Source organism: Vidua chalybeata, chromosome 5 (assembly GCF_026979565.1).
Source record: "Vidua chalybeata isolate OUT-0048 chromosome 5, bVidCha1 merged haplotype, whole genome shotgun sequence".
In the NCBI taxonomy this organism is placed as follows: domain Eukaryota; kingdom Metazoa; phylum Chordata; class Aves; order Passeriformes; family Viduidae; genus Vidua; species Vidua chalybeata.
This window is the reverse complement of record NC_071534.1, coordinates 54,516,658-54,529,263: the sequence shown is the minus strand read 5'-3', so window position 1 is coordinate 54,529,263 and position 12,606 is coordinate 54,516,658. Positions and strand designations below refer to the sequence as shown.

General features: G+C 38.8%; 1 long non-coding RNA gene across 3 annotated transcripts; it reads left to right on the top strand.

The window, feature by feature from the left end:
• The first annotated feature begins 3,223 nt into the window (after nucleotides 1-3,223).
• On the top strand, nucleotides 3,224-10,666 carry LOC128788342 (uncharacterized). Of its 3 annotated transcripts, none has more exons than XR_008431040.1 (4): nucleotides 3,224-3,599; nucleotides 6,021-6,119; nucleotides 7,890-7,967; nucleotides 10,133-10,666. It is a non-coding gene; the product is annotated as an uncharacterized LOC128788342 (long non-coding RNA). The 3 variants fall into 3 exon arrangements; XR_008431038.1 differs by lacking the exon at nucleotides 10,133-10,666 and adding an exon at nucleotides 8,056-8,508; XR_008431039.1 differs by lacking the exon at nucleotides 10,133-10,666 and adding an exon at nucleotides 8,056-8,508 and having other exon boundaries at nucleotides 3,224-4,146.
• The last annotated feature ends 1,940 nt before the right edge of the window (nucleotides 10,667-12,606 follow it).

Below are 12,606 nucleotides of genomic sequence, written 5' to 3'. Positions count from 1 at the left end.
CATTCAGGTAGTGCAATTTCAGGACCCTGCTCATACAAAATTGTGATGAGAGTCATTCCTCTCTGACTATGCTGAAGTGAAATCACATAAAGTGATAGTTCTTTCCAAAGGATCAGGAAAATAACTGTTTAATGAGGAGACAGGTAGCCTAGTTTGGCCTTCAAAACTTGCTTAGAGCAATAAGGGCATCTGGATTTCTGCAGGCTTGCTCAGAATTATTAATGTACATTAAAATCTCATTTATTTTATTCTTCTAAAATATGCTTAGCAATTTACTCATATCAGACAGGGAAAAGGAAGATGATTCTTTACCTATATACTCAGATGCTGCTTCAGAACTGAGAAGCAGATATTTAAAATTGGGCTGAGTTTTGTTAATGCTGATTCATAAAATTTCCTCTTACATTCTCATCTGAAACTACATCCTGCCTGGCACAGCAAACGAAGAAGCTGTCCTATGACAGTCACTGCCATACCCAGAGCCACCATTTAAGATGGGTGAAATAGGAAAGGCTTCATATTCTGCTGTCTCTGCTTTCTAACATCTTTTTTTTACTAAAAATATATTAAACATAAAAGGGTTTCCAATATTGTTATGTTTTAAAGGAGTAATCAAAAGTGTAAATGTTTTTAGCTATTAGGTCTTAGTGAATACAAGTCTCCTTGACATAAAGAGAGAGATTTTGACTAAGCCTAAAATAGTTCTTAATACCTTCATGACTGGAATTCATGAGGGGAATTCCTGTGCATAAAAAGTTCATGAAACATAGGATGAATGCCAGGAAAACAATCCAATATATCCCATGTTCTTAACTGAATTAAATTTGTGATTAGCTGATATAATTTGTGATTAGCTGATCACCTTGTTTGTTACACACATGCAGCTTCTATCAGCTATCAGGATGAAATCCCAGTGTATGACTCTGCTGAATATTCAGTCAGCTAAGCTATTTCAATACAGCCCAACACATAACAATCTACCAAAAGGAGCCAGAAATTAATAAACAGACTTATCATCAAATAAAACCAATTTATTCCTCACCAATTTTCTTTCTATTGCCATTGTCCATGTTCTCTCTCACCATTCCTGCTCATTTTGCCAAATCCAATTATGCTTTTTATCTCTTCTTCCATTTCTATGTTTTGTCATTTCTACTTATTTTCATCCTTTTTATATCATCTCTATTTTCTTTTTTGCCTTTGCAATTCCAATTTAAAGGTCTTCCTACATTCTTCATTTCTTTTCCATATGGTGATTCATTCAGTTTCTGCAATCTCCTGCCTAAATTTTCTACACAATCTTGTGTTCTGAACATGCACTTCAAGGATTTATTTTTTACATTTTTTAACTGAAATACATTCACCAATGCTTATGCTACATTTTTCTTCTTTCTATTTCACAATTCCAATAGACATTAGCAATGTACTGTGGATTTGTTACTAAGATCACACAAGCACAGAATATTCTGAGTTGGAAGGGACTCACAAGGATCAAGTTCAACTCTTAGGTGAATGGTCCATATGAATATCAAACCCACAGCCTTGGTGTTATTAACACCATGTCAACGATTTCATAACAAAAAAAAAACAAAAAAGAGAAAAGAAAAACCAAACCAAAACAGATTCAGATAAGGGAGTCTTATATTTAATACAAATGTTTGGTAATTAATATTAACATTTTCAGCATAATTGAACAACAGAGGGGAAGATCTCAAGCACAACCTAATAATCAGTTACAATTTAGAAAAAGACTTCACTCTTTATTAATACACATGTGCAACTGCATTTCTTCCAGTTCTGGACTACACATATGACCTTGACTACTTTGAAATATGCAAGACTCCACAGCATATCAGAACCCAACTGGTTTTGCAGTGACTGCCATATTGCAGTGAGGGGACATGGAAATAAAACAGCCCAGGTCTGGAAGCAGTAAAACAACTTCTGGTCAGTGCTTCATCTGACTAATTGATACCCATCTCCCTTTGCATAACTGAGCTACAGAATAATGCAGCTATACTTCTCTCCTTCTGGGTTCCAGGATCCTCTCTTCCTCACTGTCAACTAAGTCTTACCTAAGCCAAATGTCTCTGCATTCTCAGTGCAGTTGGGCTCTTAAAAAGACAAGGGACATACTCTTCTCTAGCAGTATGGCTAATAGCTTTTGTAACCTGAACAGAAGAAAAGTTGAACCTATATCAATAGCATGGATGCAATTTTGCAATCTTGTATTAATATTTAGATGTTGTGTATATTTATTTATTTATACAATTAATTTCTAGGGACCCTGAGGAATATGTTCCCAAATAAGGATGTCAGAACACACGAGAATTTTGTTGAATTCCATCTGGAAAAATATCACTGAGATGCTAATGATTGGAAAATATCTTAAAAATCTGTATCTGAAGAAAATTCAGTAAGTTATCCTGATAAATACCTAAAAAGCTTTAGCTACTTATGAAGGGTTATCCACAGACAAGCAGCATATCCCATTAATGTAAGCAGGAATTTTTGACAGCTAAATCAACTGCTTTGACAGTGTAGATGAAATCACTTCTGAGTTGTGTATGCAGGACTGTAGCAAACACTGCAGAAATGTGTAGGGACCCCTTCTCTTCAAAACTAACTGCAGAATTGATTACTGTGATGTGCAGTAGTATACTGCTGCTTATATTAGGTATTACTTTATCATAGAGTGGAAATCTAAGTCTCATTTTTTTGTCTCCACTTTGTGTTCAGTCAGTCTGATTCTGTCCTTGAGATTTATTTGTAAAATTTTGATCAATTTCTGGATATTATGTAAACTTCTGTGCTTCAGTTTCAGGACTCATCAACCCCATTCAAAAAAGGCAGTATAATTTGCAACATTATTCTATGTCAGGAAGCTAATCTAGCACATCAAGTACAGGACTACTTCCCAGGCTTGTGCTCCACCAGAGTGTTGATTTCATGTAATGCCTATCCAAGCATAGTATGTTTGTCAACACAGCACTGCCCCACAGGACACGAGATCTCTAATTCAGCACTGACTTACATAACAGCTGTCTCTTTAGTCACACAGAAGCACAATCACAGAAACATTCCTCTGTGTGGCAGACAGCAGGCAGCCCTGAGAGAAGCATATGTGTGAATCTGCCGCTCCTGCATCTGCAGCACTTGGCAGCTCCTGCCGTGTTTTTGCGGTGGGCTGACCTGGTCCATCTGCTGCTCGTGCCCACCCAGCTGCCCTCTCAGTGCTCTCTTGCTGCCCCTCCTCAGGGGCAGGATGCGGAGGAATAGCATGAGAATGCTCGTAGGACGAGATGAATACAGGGAGGTCACTTACCAGTGACTGTCATGGGGAAAATAGACCTACCTTGGAGAAAACAAAGTTAATGTATTGACAATTGAAATAGATTTGCGAGTGAGAAACAATGATTAAAACCACACCCAAGCCCTAGAGCAGCACGAGAGAATGGGGAATGGGGACTGATCAGTACAGAACAGCTCCTCTCTGATGATCCTTGCTCCAGAGTGGGTTATTCCATGGGCCGCAGTCCTGCAGGATAAACCACCTCCAGCGCGGTCTCTCCAGAGGAGTATCTGATCGAGCACCTGCGGTACATCATTCTACAGCTTCTTGTCTGACCTTGCTGTCTGCAAGGCCGTTTCTTACACCTTTTTCCCTCTTCCTCTGCCTTTGTGGCATTTCTTTGCCCACCCTTGAACACATTTTCACCACGCGGCCGTGCCCGGCGGTGGGCGGGCTGGGACGGGCAGGGCCCCTCACGGAGCAGCCCCGCAGGCCCGCCCGGGCCCCGGCACCCGCCGCGGGAGGCCTGAGGGGCAGGATGGCCATTTGCTGGCCCATAGATCTGAACACAGAGACACTTCAAGACAGGCTAAATGCGTTACCCCAGCTCTTGACTTGGGCGTGTGACAGAGCAGCCTCAGCCGGGCTTTGCTGCTCGCTGTGTGCCGGACTGGCAGAGCAGTAGCTGCCTTGGCTCACGGTTATGCACGAACGCAGCTGAGCAGAATTTTCTTGACTTTAAGCATCTTTGGATGTTTTTGTCATTTTGTCCATGACCGGAGAGATATACTTATTACATGAAGTGTTGTATTTTTTACATTTTGATTTCTTTAATCTCTTTAGTTCGCTACAAGGTCAGCAGTGTGTTTTAGCTCAGTGTATTTTTTAGACCAAAAATACACCCTGGTGTATTCCGACAAATGTACAATCAAAACTCTTGCAGCTTTCCTTGCTGTATAGCTGAATGGCTTGCAGTAGTGATGGCATTTACACCATTTTATACTGTAGGGACACATATATATATGTTTTTAGGAGCTATATTGTGTAGATCCTGAAGGATCTGGTCTGTAGGGGTTAAGATGTATTTTTTAATGAGTTCATGCATATCAATGCATTCTTCAGCAGCTCTGAGCTCAGTAAATGTTTCTCTTCAGATGTTCCCATTATGAATTAACATAATAAGTCAAAGACAAAAAAAGTTACAAGAAAAAAATAATAATGGAAATACATTTAAAGGAGAGGAGAGGAGAGGAGAGGAGAGGAGAGGAGAGGAGAGGAGAGGAGAGGAGAGGAGAGGAGAGGAGAGGAGAGGAGAGGAGAGGAGAGGAGAGGAGAGGAGAGGAGAGGAGAGGAGAGGAGAGGAGAGGAGAGGAGAGGAGAGGAGAGGAGAGGAGAGGAGAGGAGAGGAGAGGAGAGGAGAGGAGAGGAGAGGAGAGGAGAGGAGAGGAGAGGAGAGGAGAGGAGAGGAGAGGAGAGGAGAGGAGAGGAGAGGAGAGGAGAGGAGAGGAGAGGAGAGGAGAGGAGAGGAGAGGAGAGGAGAGGAGAGGAGAGGAGAGGAGAGGAGAGGAGAGGAGAGGAGAGGAGAGGAGAGGAGAGGAGAGGAGAGGAGAGGAGAGGAGAGGAGAGGAGAGGAGAGGAGAGGAGAGGAGAGGAGAGACAAAATACAAAATAGTTGCTGACTGTTGGTAATTTACACAGATAAGGGACAGCAATGTCCTCTTAATGAACCAGAAGAAAATCCTCAATTTTTATCATCTTTTCATATACTAAAAATAATGCCTCATTTTTTATACTTACATCTGTTGTGTATAGGTATATCAGGTGAAAGGTGAGTTAGGTGTACAACAGATGGCCAAAGTAGCTCCTGACCTTCACTGAAGAAGGCAGGCCCAGGATGGCTTTAGATCTCTGCGAGCCTCCTTGAGCAATGCTGCCACGGAGACATGAAAAAGTTAATACAATGTAAAGCAATTTTAGCCTAATTTGCACCATTTGGTACCAGACCATCCTCTGGATTGTAAGACCATCCAGGGACTGGAAAGAACCATACCCCTTTCTTTGTATTCCATCAGATCACTTCTGCCACAGCAAACTGTTAGGTACCTGGAAAATGAGGTATTTTGTCCCTTTGAACTGCTCTGAGAGAAGATCAAAAGCTTATCTAGACTATTCAAAAATGTGTATTTGTTAACCCTCTGAAACTAGCACCAGACACTTGAAGTCACTTAGCTGAGAGAGGTCTTTGCACAATACTAGGTTCAGAAATGTATTGTAGTAGAAATATGTCATAAACTGTCATTGAATATATTCAAGACTGGTATACTATGGATTTTTCAGTGGAATGCATTGATAATATCAATGATTTTGAATATAGAATGTAACTTTCTGCAGATTCAGGAACTGTAATTTTCTGCAGCTATACAGCTGCCTTTTCAAATATTTTCACTTATTTTCCTCATCTAAGATTTACACAAAGCCTCTAAAAACCCAAACAGAATCCTTGAGTTGGTTTTCCCCTGCTGACATTCTTTGACTAAATCTGTATATTGGATAAGATGCCATTCACTACCAAAGGATTGCAAAAGGTCTTCTCTGAATATAGCAGCCTTCAAATGTCTGTTTAATACTTTAACTGCCCTTAATTTAGTAGTCGGGCTGAACTAATTATCATGAACATCAAAAGGTTTCCAGAAATACAGTCATTAAATATTTTTTTTCTTTTTCATAGCATTAAAAAGCAACTCCTGCTTTATTAGCAGAAGTTTTCTCTTTAATTGGGTGCTAATGATGGTGCTTTTTCAAGGATTTTCACAGCTAGTACCTTGGGGTAAGTAAACATATAAATAGCTCTGGTAAGCTTAGGGGCTGAAATCTCAGGTTAACAGCATCATTATAGAGAGGATATACAATTACAACTAGAAGTATTTCCTGGAATTATTGCTGGTGCTTTACATTTCCAAATGACTCTTAACATGACTGAAGTCATTAATATATGCCCAACCATTAAAGAAATAAAAGTTATTTTCTTACAGCTTTGGTCAACCTTTAAATAACTATTTACTGAATTTCAATGATGCGTCTTTTTTTTTTGTTTTGTTTTCTTTATAGTGAACATTAAATGGGGACGACTCCTCCAGCAGCAGCCTCTCAAACAATTGGAATGTGAAGAAACAGGAGCTCAGAGGAACATTTTTAAATACACATTTTGGTTTTCCATGTATTTAATTAAAGACCATTTGCTCAGTATAGTCACAACTGATGTTTATTGGTATCTTGAGTCCTATAATTTACGTTGCATTCTACTTTGTACTCAGAGATTCCAGGGAGGCGATCAAGCTCCTGTCCTTCATGACTTAAATGAGTTGAGGCTAAAGCTCTTTCTTTGTCTTTTCCTGCTGGTAGTGCAGGAGGCTATGGAGGAGTGAGGGCTGTCACTGATGACATTTAATGCACAAGATTTGTCAGTGATGGAGCACTGTAAGTACTGGTCCTACCCTCCCTTGGTCTATTGGTAACACAAACCATTACTCTTTAGGAAACCCATAACAGCCTGCTGTCACCAACCTCCAGTGTGTAAAGCACTCTCTTACACCAGAGATGAGCTCTGTTCTTGTTCTCAAAACATAACAACTTCTGTTTTGAGATTTCAGGAGAACAAATCAAAATGTTACTCATGTGTTTTATGCAGTGACCTTAACAGCAGTGACTTTAGTTGGGAAAACATTAATTTTCAGTATATATTCTTTCCTACAAAAGTGCTTCATTCTCTGTAGCAGACTTAAACTTTCCCCCACTTAGACAAAGAAGAAAAAAATCAGCAAGTGAGCTACAGTTCAGCTACTCTCCAGACATCATAGGTCAGATTTCCCTTTATAACAGATTTTTAAATGCAGAATAACTGCCATTCATGTAAACTAGAAACTCTCTACTCTTTAGGAACTCTGACATTTTGATCTAGATAATAATCTGGTTAGCCTATGAAATAGGAACACTGGAAAAAGTAAATTAGAAAAATTAATACTAAAAAAAGTTCACCTTTGAATTCTGTATCTGTTTAGAGCCTTTTATAGTGTATCTAAAATACTTAACATTTTCTTCACTAAATGAAAAACTGAGAATTATTCTTTTATTTCTCATAAAAAACTTCACTGAAGAAGTTCAAAGGAAACATCTGATAGGTGACTTGCTGACTTGTTTCTCAACACGTCATGAGGTGTTCACAGTAGGGGAGTACTCGGCGTGTACAGGGACATTAAGGCAGCCTTCACCAGAAAAAAACAGTGATACTTTATTTGCACTGTCGAGTATTGCCATATCCAGGGTTGCTGCAGAATATTTTCTGTGGTATTGAATCACAAATAAAATGTGCAAACTTATACTTACTCCTATGCAGCTTTTTTAATAAGCCATATATATATAGAAGATCATTTTTGCAGGTAATTTTTCTAACATTACTGTGAAACTACTAGCGGTATTACCTCCCAATGCTAAAATCTTACCATTCTAAAGATTTTCTAGGGACCCAAAAAAAACCCCATAAATTTTAATGATTTTACTTAGCAAACTCATGTTGTGCTTTTTTTTTTTTTTTTTTCAGTGTTGAAACAAAGCAACATCTCATTGTGACTGAACAAAAACCCTACTTCAAACTAATTGCCCTCTATCTTTGAATAAGGTGAGATGATACGAATTTGCCAGACTGAGACCTGTACCTTACTCCTTACAAAAGAAAAGTTTGCTCACTAGAGTCTTTGTGCTTTTAGCTATAGGAATGCATCACCTTCTTTAACAATGCCCTCTGGTCAGCTGGCTTTCTGCACTAGGCATTCTGCTCCAGACAGATGTGGGGAATATTAATCATGACAGGGTTTTACCTCCTACTGACCTGACCTTCACTGGGGAAGTGAAGATCTCAGAATCAGAATATCTGAAAGAGCAGATTAATTCAGGATGAGTCCTCTTCATTTTGGGCCAGATCTCAAACCAGAATCAATCTGAAAACTCTGCTGAAGGTAAAAGAATCTCGTTATTGAAACCAGTCGAATGTCTCCTGCCACAGTAATCTCTGCACGCTTAGGAGAACTTTACTTTTCACTTGATTCTAGGATACCTAAAATATTAAAGCCACTTAAATAAGTATACCCATATTATATGTAAATGGTATAATTTAGATTCTTTGGAAGTCGAACTAAAACTATCATGATTGGCACCTTGAAATTTTGGCTGTAAATAAAGATTAATTTGATTCTTGCATACTAGTCCTCAGATAATTTTGTAAACTATCTTCTTCCTCTAATTGCTGGATTTTTTTTTCAGCACCTTACTAGTAAATGTGAATATATTAAAATATCCAGTCTTGATTTCTTATTTCCAAGGAAGGTTCTAACTACAGCAAGAAGCACAAAATATGTCTATAATATTTAGTGGCATCAAAAATTTACACAGCAATTTAAAAAGAAAACAAAACCAAACCTACAAGAGTCCCCACAAAACCCCTGAACATTGAAAACAAACTAGTAATGGTCCAGAAAGCTGTTCATCATATTTCAGTTTTTGAGGCTGGCAATGCAGCTGTTAGTCTCATTTCACAAATGAAGAAATTGAAGCAGTGTTTTGGATTGATCAGGGTGAGGTACTTTGAAAATGAACCAAATGTTAGGGTTCAGAGGCAGGAGGGACCACTAAGGTTCCCAAAAGCTCCAGATAAAAGCTCAAATTATATTCATCTACCTTTTAGACTTCATCATCATGTAATGAGCTATTGCCTCAGAGAAAAATAATCAACTCTTGTCCTTTCAGGGTGATTGTAGTGACAGGCTCTGTTTTGGAAAGCCTGAGACCCTCGCTCTAAGCCAGCACACAGTTCTCCATGTCTTGTAACACAGTGGAAAATCCCAGCAAAAGATGATTAGCCAAATTTGTGTGAAAGTAATATAATGTATGCCAGTGTAAATAATATAACAAATTCTCACAGATTACTTAACTAAATATGATACTGGAAGTTGGCAAGAAGCCTTTCAAAGAGGAGAAAAGGAATTTAATTGGAAAGTGTATTAATGACCTCTATTTTTGACAAGGAATAAATCTTCATGAGACCTATCTCATCAATAGCTTGTAACTTCCTCAAAAAGCAGCCACAGCCAGGGCAGAAGCAGAACAAGCTGCCCCACTAATGAGCCTGAGCTCCTATTTGAAGGAAGAGCAGTACCAATGACAGGAGGTCGATAAAATTCTGACATAGAGGAGGGAAGAGGGGCTGCATGACTGACCAACTGTAGTCAGTTCTCAAGACCGAGGAGCACCTGCCCTCTGGGACAGACTCATACATTGGCATGAGCCAACACCTGCTGTTGGGGGGTCTCCAGTGTGCCAGGAGCTCGTGGCCCAGGATCAGCTCCCACACTGCTTGGGAGCACAAGGAGCGCCAGCTTCCATCCTCCCTGTCTGATGAGATCCTGTCACCAGATCCTGACTCAGCCATGGTCCTGAAAGCAAGCTGCTTCGTTATTGCAAACGGTGAACAGGTCATGTTTACACTCTCCAGTTTTCACATTTTGTAGGAAGCCGCAATCCCACTCCTATGTGGGAGTAAGGTAACTTTTCCCACGGGGTGGTTCACCTCTGCAGGATGAGGTGAATTTCAGAAAAGTTGGAAGCCCAAAAGCACCACAGCCCCTCAAGGTGCATGTGCTGCTGTGGCTGCCACCATGGTGGGTGAGCAGCTTCCCGGCAAAATAGCACACACATAGGATCCTTGTGTGCTCAGCTCTTGCCCAACTTCAAAAGAAAAAAAATATATTCTAGTAAATTTTCTTATTTTACCCCTTCCTCCTTGTCTAGAGAATGCTCCTACAGTTTAATAGCGAGAACCAAGGTGCCATATGGAAGAACTGCCAAGAGACACTTTGGAGCAGCAGTGCAATGGGAACATCCAACTGCACCCAACTCTGCATTTCCCTCAAAGTAAAACAAAGTGGTATTATAGTTTGGGTTTAGAAGATCAAATGCTTTCCATGGAGTCGTTATGCAAATCTCAGTTTCCAATACAATGGGTTTTTTACAAGTAATTAATTTTAGAAAGCAGTTTTTTAATTATAACACTTTTTATAATAGTTTCCCTGTGATAACCTACAAATCCAAACACAGTTTCATGTCCTCTGAAGTGATTTCTCTTTTAAAATGCTTTTATTTTAAACATATTTTTTTCTTGTACTTCTTAGTGTATGCAATAAGTAAAAGTATAGTATTGATTGTGCAGTGTTTACTGCAGAGAAACTGCAGTCTCATTTTAATTGTTCTGCAAATAATACAGCTTTAAATGTAGAAATATAAGCCAGTAGTTTATGCAAGGTTATAAGAAATGGTAAAAGAAGAGAAGAAACCCTGCTCATGTATACACACTATAATGTTTCTTCAGGCAGTTTGGATCAAAAAAGAGCTCCTGCTGGGGCTTTTTAAGAATAAAAGCAATTAACACAACTCTTCACTGTTTACATTCTCAAGACCTTATCTCTCTCTTATTAAATGCAATTGAAACACTCCCTATTAAATCACAAGACTAAGACAAGACCTCTAATTTTTCTGTCACCTTTCTACACTGTTATGTAGGTGTGTGGTTTTGCTGGCATTTGAGATAAAAAGAGAAATTACATGGATAGGTTTTCTCAGTGTTTAGATTATCTTTTTTATGAACTTTTTACACAGTTATGGGGACTGAGTCTAACCTGCATTTCTGAGTCATACCTTTCTTTAATAAGATTGAGATACTAAGGGAAAATTATTGTAGCCTATTCTAAATTTATCTCACAGTCAACTTTGTCAGTGGAAGACGCTATAATTCAGTAATATTGCATTCTGGTAAGCTCCATTTTTTTTTCCCAGAAATACTAGCTGGAATGTGCAAAATACAATTTTTCTTATACATTCCTAACCAAAAAATATTGCAGGTGATCAATAAAGGTAAGATATATTTATATAAATACTTTGTCTAATGTCTCATAAAATCTTAATATCTGCAAAATTTATTTCAATTGGAATAGTAATAACCAAAATAGTACTAAGTGGAAAGTATCCAAATAGCCATAAATACATGACAGTGATAAATATAAAAGTTTTGATTTGTGGGAAGAAGTATTGAAGATTCAGTTTTGTTTGAAGTTCCTCCATCAAATTTGGAAAATCAGAAGGAAATTTGGGAAAATAAAAAAGAAAAAAAAGGTATCTTAAGAAATTTGAAATTTTAAGTTTGAAATTTGATATGAAAAAGTGGTACAACTTGAGGCACTTCAGTCCCATCCCTCTGAGTAAGACTCATGTACATAAAAACATGGAAAAAAAAGCATTTACATCAGAGCTGATGGCACAGTCCTGTCACCATGTGGCAGCACCCACTCCTGCCAGTCTGCCAACACCTCTTTTTTCTGGCAGTGCCTCAGACCACAGCTTCAGCCTATACTGTTCTCTGTGACTACCTTAGCTTTTGTCTCCTTTTCTGAAGGACATGGAAGAACAAGTTGGATTTCTTCATTTCCTTTCCACCAATCTTTATTCTTTTAACAAAGCCTGGTGACAGAGAAGTCATAATGGTCTTTGTCCATTATGCTCTAAAGAAAGCTAAGTGAAAGGTAAGCTTTTTGATGTTCAGAAGCTTTCAGTAACTCAGAACATATAAATAAAATCTAACACAAGAAAAGATAAAATTGTTAATCATGTTTTTCTTGGCTTTCTTTCAGATAATTTCCCTTTCACATTTAATTCTTAAATTTTGACATTTCCATATCCTAAATTCAAGCCTTGGAAAGATGAGATGCCCTAAATAGTAATGAGTAGGTGCAGCTTGTTCATTGAATGAATACAGACAAATTACAAAATTAGTTGTGACTTTTTTCCACTATGACTAGCAAGTGAGGGTTTGTCATTGTCCATGTTTCGAAATAATATTTTAAGCTGTAGGAAAAAACTAGACAACCAGAATTCCAGGGCTGATACACAGCTGTGAGACTCACACTCTGTATGGCATCCTGCAAACTCCTTCTCAGGGTCTCCTGCTGCCCATCTCTGAAACCATTCTCAGGAAGGCTGATTTATGCCCTAGGACTACGCTACCAACTATGCCCTGCTAAACAGATAATTTTGAATTAGCACAACGCCTTCAATTCTTGGAGTGCCCCAGGAGAGAGATGAGCAACACCTTCCGGAGTGCGTGTACACCACGGTGGTAAAGCTGAGTTCAGTGGAGCCAGACGAGTTCTCATAGCTGAGAAACTGCAACTGTGGTGGCTTCTTAATGCTGAGGATCACATTTTAGGTCAATA